Source organism: Taudactylus pleione, unplaced genomic scaffold (genome assembly GCF_031769625.1).
Source record: "Taudactylus pleione unplaced genomic scaffold, aTauple2 ptg000887l, whole genome shotgun sequence".
Lineage (NCBI taxonomy): Eukaryota > Metazoa > Chordata > Amphibia > Anura > Myobatrachidae > Taudactylus > Taudactylus pleione.
Genome location: NW_028285288.1, coordinates 8,057 through 20,000, shown reverse-complemented (window position 1 = coordinate 20,000; position 11,944 = coordinate 8,057).

The window sequence follows — 11,944 nt, the reverse complement described above, 5'->3', positions numbered from 1 at the left end:
AGATGGATAGATAGATAGATAGATAGATAGATATGAGATAGATAGATATACTGTATATGAGAAAGATATATATGAATGAGATAGATAGATAGATAGATAGATAGATAGATAGATAGATAGATAGATAGATATGAGATAGATAGATAGATAGATAGATAGATATGAGATAGATAGATAGATAGATATACTATATATGAGAAAGATATATATGAATGAGATAGATAGATAGATATGGATGAGATATATAGATAGATAGAAATGGAATATATAGATAGATAGATAGATATGAGATAGATAGATAGTATAGATATGAGATAGATAGATAGATATGAGATAGATAGATAGATATAGACAGATAGATATGAGATAGATAGATAGATAGATAGATAGATAGATAGATATAGGATAGATAGATAGATAGATAGATAGATAGATAGATAGATAGGTATGGGGTTTGATGTAAAGATGCTAGTTAACTTGGGGCAGATGCGTGTGAATATTCAGCGTTTTCATACAGGATCTTAGCCATTCGCTAATATGCGACTAGTTAACAGTGCAATTGTGCGTATTAATGTACGTATGAGAAATGGTGAAAGATGCAATCGCATGATGCTAATAGTAATATCGCCACATGTACTAAACTGTGAGTTTATCTAAAATGGCGCTTTGGCGGCCATTCGCAAAATGGCGTCTTGTGTTCTCATTTCCAAGATGGCGTCTTGCGGCCAGTCGCAAGATGGTGTCGCTGCGATCCAATTTTAAACTGATCTTGTCTCAGCCAATTATCCAGCTTCGACAGTCCACCCTTTGATAGCGAACAACATGCTATCACAATCTGATTTTAAAATTTCATTTAGGCCTACATTTATATATTATTTAGTGCTATTATGGGATGGCACAAGGTGGTTCTTCATCCTCAATAATGTGGGTGGGGACAAAAAACTACTATTATAAGCACACCGCAGATCTAGGGAAGATCATGTGAAAGGTGTGGGGATGCACCAGTCTTATAAAGGCAGTCTTGAAGGGGAATTGAGACTTTACATTATCTGAGGTGTTTTAAAAATAAAATTTCAATAATATATTCTATGCAGGTCTAAATATAATACATTAAATGATGGTATTTCCTAGTTCAGGGTTGTAATGCAGTTCTATATTTACCTCGGTATTCATATTGTCATTACTGACCACCATCATAATTTTGTTCTTTCATTTTACTTTATTTTTAAATTTTCCACACTTCAACACAATAGGAACACACCGGACACATATGCCAATTATTATGATGACAATCAGTATAAGGATTAAGAATTTGGCCATGCTGGCGATCACTTCCTGGACCCATTCCCCTAGACCTGAGAACCATTTCACTGGGTTCGGCCATGAAACCCATCCTTGTATCTTCTCCCCTACTTCAGCCACTGAAGCATTATGGTTCTTACGAAATTCCCATTTTAGCTGCAGAATTTCATCCATCTTCCGGTCTATCACCTCCTTGGGGTCGCTGGTATCATTGGTGACATAGGTGCAACATTTTATTCCAAATTGGGTGGCCAATGTTACGCAATACCCTCCAGTAACAGCAGTTAAATAATTCAACACTAGCCTGTGTTGCACCAGTTCTTTCTTGTACGCTTGCAATTCTCTCCCTGTATACCTGAATGTGTCATCATACATCTCGGTGATATTATCTATCAATTTAGCAAGTTCCTAAATATATCTAAAATTTAATGTACCCCGAGCGATCCTGGTGGGATCCAGTGTGACTAAAACTTGAAAGCCGGTTGTCTCACTAATTAACTGAGTGGCTTTATGCACGTCACCAGGTATCATATTTCGTTTGCTTCTGTGTTCATATTGCGTGTGAAGATTTGGTGATGGTGTGTTATTATGTATACCAAACATTTCAACATATGTGAGGGTCATAACTTCTGGGACTACTCTTCCCAGGTAACACAAACCTTCGGAACTCAGGGAAAGCCACTTATACGCTTTTCTTCCACATTATCAGGGAGAACATAAGGAATGGTATGCATCATTATCATTAAGCACATTTCCCTTGCAAACAATCCTATTTCTGGGTCTTCCATCTGGTACATGCAAGTCTCTGGCTGTATTATTTTAGCACAATAACCATCTGGCACCTTACCAATAATTTATTTGGTGGAACTCAATGCATACCGGTACCTAAAATGTCTCCCACTGGATTTAATTGAGCGTAATAGATCATGGTTTATGGACTCATTATCAGCTCTTTGTGAGAAGGTCATCGTCTGATTATTCCCTGTCACTTCCCAACTCCCGGGTTTATTGGGGTTGGTTATGTTTAAACACAAAAGTGATCTCTCTACTTGGAATTGATTGAGTTTGAAAATAAGTGGTTTGGATGAGAGGAATTTTCCATCCAATGTTTTCCCTTTTTGTAATTCTAAAATTTCCGTGATATTCAGCGGAAATGGCACCAACCCTACATTATGCTGTCCCTGTGGCACATGTGAACACACCCAGCAATCAGTTTGATTTAACACTTTACCTACCATGCTATGATAATCCTCTAAAGGATACTCACCCCAGTACGGGTTATATTTAGGCTGGCACCATTGGATACAGTTCTCATCAACTAGGGACCCACAAAGCTCACAAATACAGGAATCTTCAGACGACAAACTTTCACACCGTCCCCGAGTATCCGGAATAACAGCTCTCTTAACAATAACAGTACTAAGGTTGGTCAGACACTCCCCTGATTGGCATAGCACTCCTCCTGATTCCACTCCATCAGCACTGCCATCAGCTCCCATCTTCTCTATTGGTCCTCCATCACAGAAACTGGGTATCCCCAAACAGATCATCATGACAGAAACTCTGGAAGAAAGAACTAGGATGACCACAGCAGACCACTCAATTGCTGGAAGCACTGATCTACACATTTCTTTAGCTCAGGTATCTCACCGTCACCTTTTTAATCCTTCCGGCACAAGCTCGCAATCGACAGGTCCACGTTATCGGCCTCGTCTCCGCCTTGTATCTCCACCGGTTGGTTAACCTCCTTATAGTGAGTGGACCCACGTATCTTCCCCGGCCACCCTTTGAGGATGTGGTACTTTGTCAACAATTGTCAGATACGGACCTTTCCACCAATCAGTCAAACAACCTGAGCTAAAAAAATTCGGATCATAACAAATTCCCCAGGTTTGACATCATGACAGTTTGCATTAGACATGTTAGTTAATAACACTTTCAATTTCTGTTATTCTTATTCATCTTCGTGGGACCCTGCACAATAACCTCATAATCGTTTTTTTTTTTTTTTCACATGAGGCTGTCTGTTTAAACAGTATCTCAAAGGGGGGACAGATAAAAGAAATAACAGTCTGGAATGATCTTGGTTTTGTTACCCATCACCTTACACATGTTCTGGGAAACGTCACCTGTAAAATGAGTCCCCCTATCACTTTTAATAATTCTAGGGATATAGTATCTGCATACAGGTTCCTGCAATTAAATCTTGTTATTAATAGCTACTGCTCTAAATAATGCCTGTGCCACTGGGTTGGATAGTATTCTGAGTATTTGACCTTAGCCTGGCATGGCTGCCGTTTATCCTTAGCAACCTTGTGTCCTGTATGTGAGAGATAAAGCACAACAGTTTAATATCATTTAAACATGACCTAAATACAACAATAAATCATCCACATTTTACATTAGAACAGATCCATTGGCAGGTTGAAAAGATTGTAAACAGTCATATAAGGCCTGGGAGAAGATAGTGGGGTTGCCTATGAACCCATGGGAAACCCGTGTTCATGTGTGGTGTTCTTCACTTTGCAGTACTTATGTGTCCCACTAGGTGACAGTTAAAACATCTTTTTGAGCGGGGTGGATGAAAAGATTGTTGTGGGAGTTGAGCAAGAGGGAAAGATGGTGGGTATGGGTAGGAATATGGAGGATAAGGGTATGGTGGGAGGTATGAAGTTTGTGGTTAGCATGGGACTTGTGGTTGTGTCTGATATGTGGGGTAAGGATGTGTTTGCTGTGGTGTGGGATTGGTGAGGATGTGTAACTGTTCAGGTGCAAGTGTGTGTATAGGTGCAGGTGTGTCTATTGGCTGTGATGTTACAGTCATTCCTTCCAGAGCTTGGATACTGACAGCCATTAGTTTTTCGCTCTGGGTCTCTCTCTTCTTTGAGATGTTCTTATCATGTTCTATGGCAGATTCTATGAGGGTATCTATTGTGACTCCCCTCCAGCCAGGCTGTGAGGTCTGAACCCGGGTCTTTAAGTCTTCTTTAAGGCCATCCATGAGTATGGTGACAATCATTCCCCTGTGGTGAGTGCTATCTTTAATATCTTCTAACCCAGTGTACTGGGTGATATTCTGCAGAGTCCAGTCGCAATAATCTTCTGCAGATTCACTCTCCTTTTGCTTTATCGTGAAAATTATGTTCCAGTTAACTACTACTGGAAAATATATACCCAATTGAGTTATGATGCGGGAAATATTATCTTGGTTTACTTGGTCTGTTAAGGGAACGTCACCATCCAATACACAATCCGTGATAAATTTTGTCACGTCGGTATTGCGTGGTAGACAGGCCCTTAACACCACACGCCAATCTTTATTAGTTGGCTCATGAGAACTACCCAAATTCCTCAAAAATCTTTGACATTTGGCTAATTCCTTTTTGGGATCGGGGAAATAATTTATGATGGAATTCAGTTCTGCTCTTGTCCAGGGACAATGCATTACCACTTCCCTCGTGGGCACTACACCGTTCGCATCTGGATTTCCATTCGGAACAGTTATAGTCCGAATGGGATGCAGACCGGCAGAGCTGCTACCTTTGACCTTATTACTTGGCTGGAGGTTTAATCTGTTGCTGCTATGTATGGTATTAACAACTACGGGTACAGAGGGTGTTAGCACTTCCCTTACTGTTACTGATGGAGATGATGGCACCACTCGTGATTGTTGTGGTGCAGCATCTATCATTTGCACAGCATGGGAAATGGCACACATTACAATAGGCTCATCATCCACATCATGAACATTTTCTTTATGGTTGCTTAAGAGAGGGTACAAATTGCTTGTTACATTTTTATGGGTATTTTTGATAACTGTACTTGCAGCTCCATCCACATAAGGTGGAGGTGGTGTGCGTGAACTGCTGGCAATACCTTCTACAATGCTACCTTGCCGCACGTGCCCGCCATTTTCTGGCTCGCTCGTATTGCAATTTAGCGTCGCGGATGCATTCTCTGGCAATGCGCTCACAACGTTAGTTTGCTTCGCTTGCATATTTTTAAGCCACGCATCCCCTTCATGTTGCCACAACTTTAAACATTCATAATGTTACCTCGAGAGCGCATCAGACTGATGTGGTCTTGGACATTATTCAATACATCTTTATCAAAACTACCAATTCTAGGAAACGGTTTAGCACTCTTCCTCGTTAAACCATAAATCACAATACCTGGTTGCATTGGCACCGTACTTAATATGCATAATATGCTGCACCGACCCAAGTGGCGCTTCCAACAGCAGCAAATCATTTAACATCTCTACCGATCGCTTGGCCCTCATCCTGGGAGAACCCTAAGTTTTTCAATAAAGATTTAAATTGGTGAAAGACAGTCTAGATACTCTCACTTACCTATGGAAGTTATTTCTAGATGCCTCCACTCCCCTATGGAAGAAATTTCTAGATGCCCCTGCCTACCTACGGAAGAAATGTCTAAATGTCCCCGCTCACCTACGGTAGAAATTTCTAGATGCCCCCGCCCACCTATGGAAGAAATTTCTAGATGCCCCCGCTCACCTACGGAAGAAATTTCTAGATGCCCCCGCTCACCTATTATCTCTCAGCTCACAATCACAAGTTTCCTAGTGTAGCTCAACTACAATGCTCAAATAACCCAACCTAATTATTGAACACTGCAATCACACTGAGAGCCGGTCCTATAACAAAGACAACATGTACACCTGCTGATGTGTATAGAACGGTAAGCTACTTACCGAGCTACAAGGCCAACTCCTGCGCCTAGTACTTAAGGTTCATGCAATACCCTTAACCTTGAGGTCCCGTGTTACACCCTAAACAAATACTCACAATCACACACTCTTTTCCTGCGCAGAAAACTACACGTTAACCCAATTATTGGCAACAATTGAAAAGAATGTAAACCTCAATGGCTTTGTTTAAACACATGGCAGCACAACCGGAAGTACGTATATGTTATTGTGCAACCAGTCGCATACACAATAATGCAACTATCACACAACCGTATAAAACCTTTAGCTGCGTACACAAAAGTGCGTCTTTACTGTGCGCAAAACTGCGACTCAGCCCCGTGTTCAATACTGCGGCACCCCTTTAAACGTTAGGTTCTATCAACAAAGGAAAACAAACTATTTCCTCTCTTGTCCCTGGATTCTAGTCAGCGTCCTTGGCTCACACGAAAATGAGTAGCGATCTCTCAGCACCGAGCGGTTGCAGGTAAACCCTGCATGTGGCCACTCCACCGTTTGGTGAGATATCGATAACCGTATGTGCCATATGAGTAGGTAAGTGACTTCACTACGAGTCCCCAACTAATGAATCTATATTTGAACCTCTATACATTCCTGCCTATACCTTCTAATGTCCTGCCTATACCTTCTAATATCCTGCCTATAAACCTCTAAGGATTACGCTAATTTTGCATACGCAGTCATACAGTAAATAAAAACTCCAGACCTAGAACCTATGGTTCCAAAGCACAAAGTATTATTCAAGTAAAAGTACAGTCAGTTACACGCTATGATCTAAGTACAATTTAACACAAAGAAATTATACAGACCCAAGTACAGTATACATACGCAGCGCTCTGGACCAGATGTAGGCATCAGCAAGCAACCCCTCGTCAATCAGCATTCAGCACGAAGACTCCCAACCCAGGGTCAGAGCACACATATTTATACCCCCCAGAAATAAACAACACAATAGAGAAGTTTGTTGCTAATACCATTGGTCCTAAAGGAGAGTGCATATGTTACAAGGCATTTAACAGGTTGGTTCAAATAGACACGGTCCAGCCTCTAACAACTGGTGGTATCTGGTTTCCCGCCTCATGCAAATCCTAACAGTTGATCATATAATGTACATTTTGTTGCTTGAAGTCTCTGCGGTCCATAAATAGAGAATGCATGTTGCAATCTCTCCATCGATATTACCGGAATACTGTTGAGAGAGTACGCATCAGTACAATACCAAACATGGCTTACTTATCACGTATAAAACCTTAGTTACGAAATAATCTTTATTTCATAGCAATCATAATAAATGTGCATACTTGAATCTTATACCTTAAAGCTTATGGAACCTTGTATGTGAATATGTACTGTGTGAGTATGTGGGGTTTGATATAAAGACGCTAGTTAACTTGGGGCAGATGTGCATGAAGCTAATATTCAGTGTTTTCATACAGGATCTTATGCATTCGCTAATATGCGACTAGTTAACAGCGCAATTGTGCGTATTAATGTGTGTATAAGAAATGGTGAAAGATGCAATCTCATGATGCTAATAGTAATATCGCCACATGTACTAAACTGTGAGTTTATCTAAAATGGCGCTTGGGCGGCCATTCGCCAAATGGCATCTTGCGATCTCATTTCCAAGATGGCGTCTTGCGGCCAGTCGCAAGATGGCGTCGCTGCGATCCAATTTTAAACTGATCTTGTCTTAGCCAATTATCCAGCTTCGACGATAGATAGCTAGATAGATAGATATAGGATAGATAGATGGATAGATAGATTAGATATATAGAAATGAAATACAATGATACATTGTTATATAGACATCAGGATGATGTGTTGTGAATTTGATATAAATATAATGTAAATCTTCTAGCACCTGCTTCCATTAAAGAACTGAAAATATAATATATCTTGAAGGCTGCACTGCGAGAGTGTTTCTGGCTGTGATCTCAGGAAGCCCTGCCTGCTCTGTATACAGCTGCCCTGCCTGCTCTGTATAAGGCTGCCCTGCCTGCTCTGTATACGGCTGCCCTGCCTGCTCTGTATACGGCTGCCCTGCCTGCTCTGTATACGGCTGCCCTGCCTGCTCTGTATAAGGCTGCCCTGCCTGCTCTGTATACAGCTGCCCTGCCTGCTCTGTATACAACTGCACTGCCTGCTCTGTATACAGCTGCCCTGCCTGCTCTGTAAAAGGCTGCCCTACCTGCTCTGTACACAGCTGCCCTGCCTGCTCTGTATAAGGCTGCCCTGCCTGCTCTGTATACGGCTGCCCTGCCTGCTCTGTATAAGGCTGCCCTGCCTGCTCTGTATACGGCTGCCCTGCCTGCTCTGTATACGGCTACCCTGCCTGCTCTGTACACGGCTGCCCTGCCTGCTCTGTACACGGCTGCCCTGCCTGCTCTGTACACGGCTGCCCTGCCTGCTCTGTACACGGCTGCGCTGCCTGCTCTGTACACGGCTGCCCTGCCTGCTCTGTACACGGCTGCCCTGCCTGCTCTGTATACGGCTGCCCTGCCTGCTCTGTATACGGCTGCGCTGCCTGCTCTGTATACAGCTGCGCTGTCTGCTCTGTATACAGCTGCCCTGCCTGCTCTGTATAAGGCTGCCCTACCTGCTCTGTACACAGCTGCCCTGCCTGCTCTGTATAAGGCTGTCCTGCCTGCTCTGTATACAGCTGCCCTGCCTGCTCTGTATACGGCTGCGCTGCCTGCTCTGTATACGGCTGCCCTGCCTGCTCTGTATACGGCTGCCCTGCCTGTTCTGTATACGGCTGCGCTGCCTGCTCTGTATAAGGCTGCGCTGCCTGCTCTGTATACTGCTGCGCTGCCAGCTCTGTATACAGCTGCGCTGCCTGCTCTGTATAAGGCTGCCCTACCTGCTCTGTACACAGCTGCCCTGCCTGCTCTGTATACAGCTGCGCTGCCTGCTCTGTATAAGGCTGCCCTACCTGCTCTGTACACAGCTGCCCTGCCTGCTCTGTATACAGCTGCGCTGCCTGCTCTGTATACAGCTGCCCTGCCTGCTCTGTATAAGGCTGCCCTACCTGCTCTGTATATGGCTGCCCTACCTGCTCTGTATAAGGCTGCCCTACCTGCTCTGTACACGGCTGCCCTACCTGCTCTGTACACGGCTGCCCTGCCTGCTCTGTATAAGGCTGCCCTGCCTGCTCTGTATACAGCTGCCCTGCCTGCTCTGTATAAGGCTGCCCTGCCTGCTCTGTATACAGCTGCCCTGCCTGCTCTGTATAAGGCTGCCCTGCCTGCTCTGTATACGGCTGCATTGCCTGCTCTGTATATGGCTGCCCTGCCTGCTCTGTATACGGCTGCCCTGCCTGCTCTGTATACGGCTGCCCTGCCTGCTCTGTATACTGCTGCCCTGCCTGCTCTGTATACAGCTGCCCTGCCTGCTCTGTATAAGGCTGCCCTGCCTGCTCTGTATACAGCTGCACCGCCATATGTTATAGATTTTATAACAAATTAATGACATATTTCTGATGAACAGTCTTCTGCAAATCCCATAATGAAAACGAGGATTTTTATAGTAGGCGACAGAGATGTGACGCATGTATGTAGCCTATGGCAATAAATAATGTAAGAGGGACTTTTAAGTTATTCAGAAATTGAGCTGGTTGTATAATGAAGAATGTCATTTCGGCATACATTTGTATATGCATGTTGTGGCTTTACGTGTATCCCTGCCCACACTGTATAATTAGTCCATCGGCCGCTCTACAGGAGTCTCTTGTGCAAAGTTCACACATGCAGATCGCTCCCCAGTATAAGGATCTGAGCCAAATTTCACTAAACATTTACAATATTGTCTTTCAAGAGAGAACAACAGTTTTAATTTAACCAGTAGTATCAAAAATTATTTTGGATAAAGAGAGCATAAAGACAGACGCAGCGTCTTCTATACTGTGGCGGCAGACACTTTGTGGGATGAGCCAGTTCACTGGCCTGCCCATTCACTAGTATCATTGGTGATTACTCTAGATCTCAGGTTCTCAAACTCGGTCCTCAGGACCCCAAACAGTGCATGTTTTGCAGTACTCCTCACATAATTACTAGTGAAACAGTTAGCTGCACCTGTGGATCTTTTAAAACGTGTCAATGAGTAATGAATACACCTGTGCACCTGCCAGGTGACCTGGAAAAAGTGAACTGTGTGGGGTCCTGAGGACCAAGGGCCTGATTCAGAGCCGGACGCTCTGAACGAGTGCCCGCTCTGAATCAGGGCGTGGTTTTTTTTTTCCGTCCGGCCTTTTGGACGCTCGCATAGTTGTGGGTTACCACCCACAGCTTATGCGAGCGTCCATGATGACGGGCTTGCGACGAGACCCTGCGGTAGGGTCTTGGTGACTGCAAGCCCTGGAGTGATTTTGACTCTATCAGACTAATGAAACTCTCCGAGCCTGAAGTACGACTTAAGTCACCTGTGTTTAAGCATGGATATCCTTAAACCCTGGACTGTTAGGGTGTCTTGAGGACGGAGTTTGGGAGCCACTGCAATATACGGACATCTGTTTTCAATTGTATTAGGGCAGGGGTGTCGGACATGCGACCCTACAGCTGCCGTGGAACTACATAACCCAGCATGCCCTGCCGCAGTTTTAGCCTGGCCCAATAGAAAAACTAAACTACGGCAGTGCTTGCTGTGATGTGTAGTTCCACTGCAGATGGAGGGCCGGCATGTTTGACACCCCCGTTTTAGGGTGAGCAAATCAAACTCGGACACCTGCTGCCATTTACAGCTAATTTATAGCGGACCCAGCTCAGAGTCCTGCGCCGTACAGCGGCTAATATATATATATATATATACGCCAGCGGAATCTGCAACGCATAATACTATAGCAGCATCAGTACTCAATGACTTAAAAAAAAACACTTTTTGAGTAACATTTGTATCCCCCATCTAAAAATACAATGATGTGAAAATGACTGTTCCTGTTTATCCTGCTACCCACAACGTCCAGCTTATTGTAGTTTAGAATCCAGGTGTTTTTTTTTTTTTAACTTCTATATTTCTGTGTAGTGACCTTAACCTGTCGACATATTGAATAGTGACCTTAACCTGTCGACATATTGACTGTCTAACTAGACAAGTGTCAATCTAGATGCTCCTTATTAAATTATATGCCCTCGCACACTGCAATTATGGGCCAAAATAAGGCTCCGGATCACCATTTTACAGGGAGCCAATTGTTCTCTTTGGGAATACAGTAGATTAAGTTGGCTGATGACCACATCTGGCAAGGTCATTGTTCTATCACGCTAACGCTGCTATACCGTGCTGGATGCATCAGCTTAGGCCACATCTATGGAGGTGTATGATCAGCGTGGGCGCTACAGCCAGTGTACAATAAGCTAACGAGAAAAGACATGGTCACGAGTACACGCAAGTAATGGGCCTGATCCAGATTTGCTCGCGAGTCTGTTTTGTGGGTGTTTCTCGCAATTTTTCCCACTGATCATATATCTGAGCACACAAAACCATGATGCTTTGTACGCATCTAGACTTGCGACCGCATCATGGGCATGCAGACACTTCTGCGGCTATCCGGAATTGCGCGTACCCAGAGATCCGTTTAAGAGCCTGATTTAGACCCAGTCTCTAGCAAGCGATCGCTCAGAGCGAGCACTGTTTTCAATGTGCGCATGCATTACGCTTCACAATGTGCGTGCGCGAACTAGTAAGTGCGATGGGGAAACTGTCGCTCGCCAAAGCATAGACAGCCCAGCTGAATGAGTAACAGGGCAAGCCATTTGTGGGTGGTAACAGGGGCAGGCCATTTGAAATGGGGGAGTGGAGGTGCGAACGCAGGCGTGTCTGTGAATTTCAACGCCGTTCTATAGGCGTGCATAATTAACAGACAGCATCATAGGATGCTCCACTTGGTTGAAAAATACACTGAAGCCCTCGCAGTGC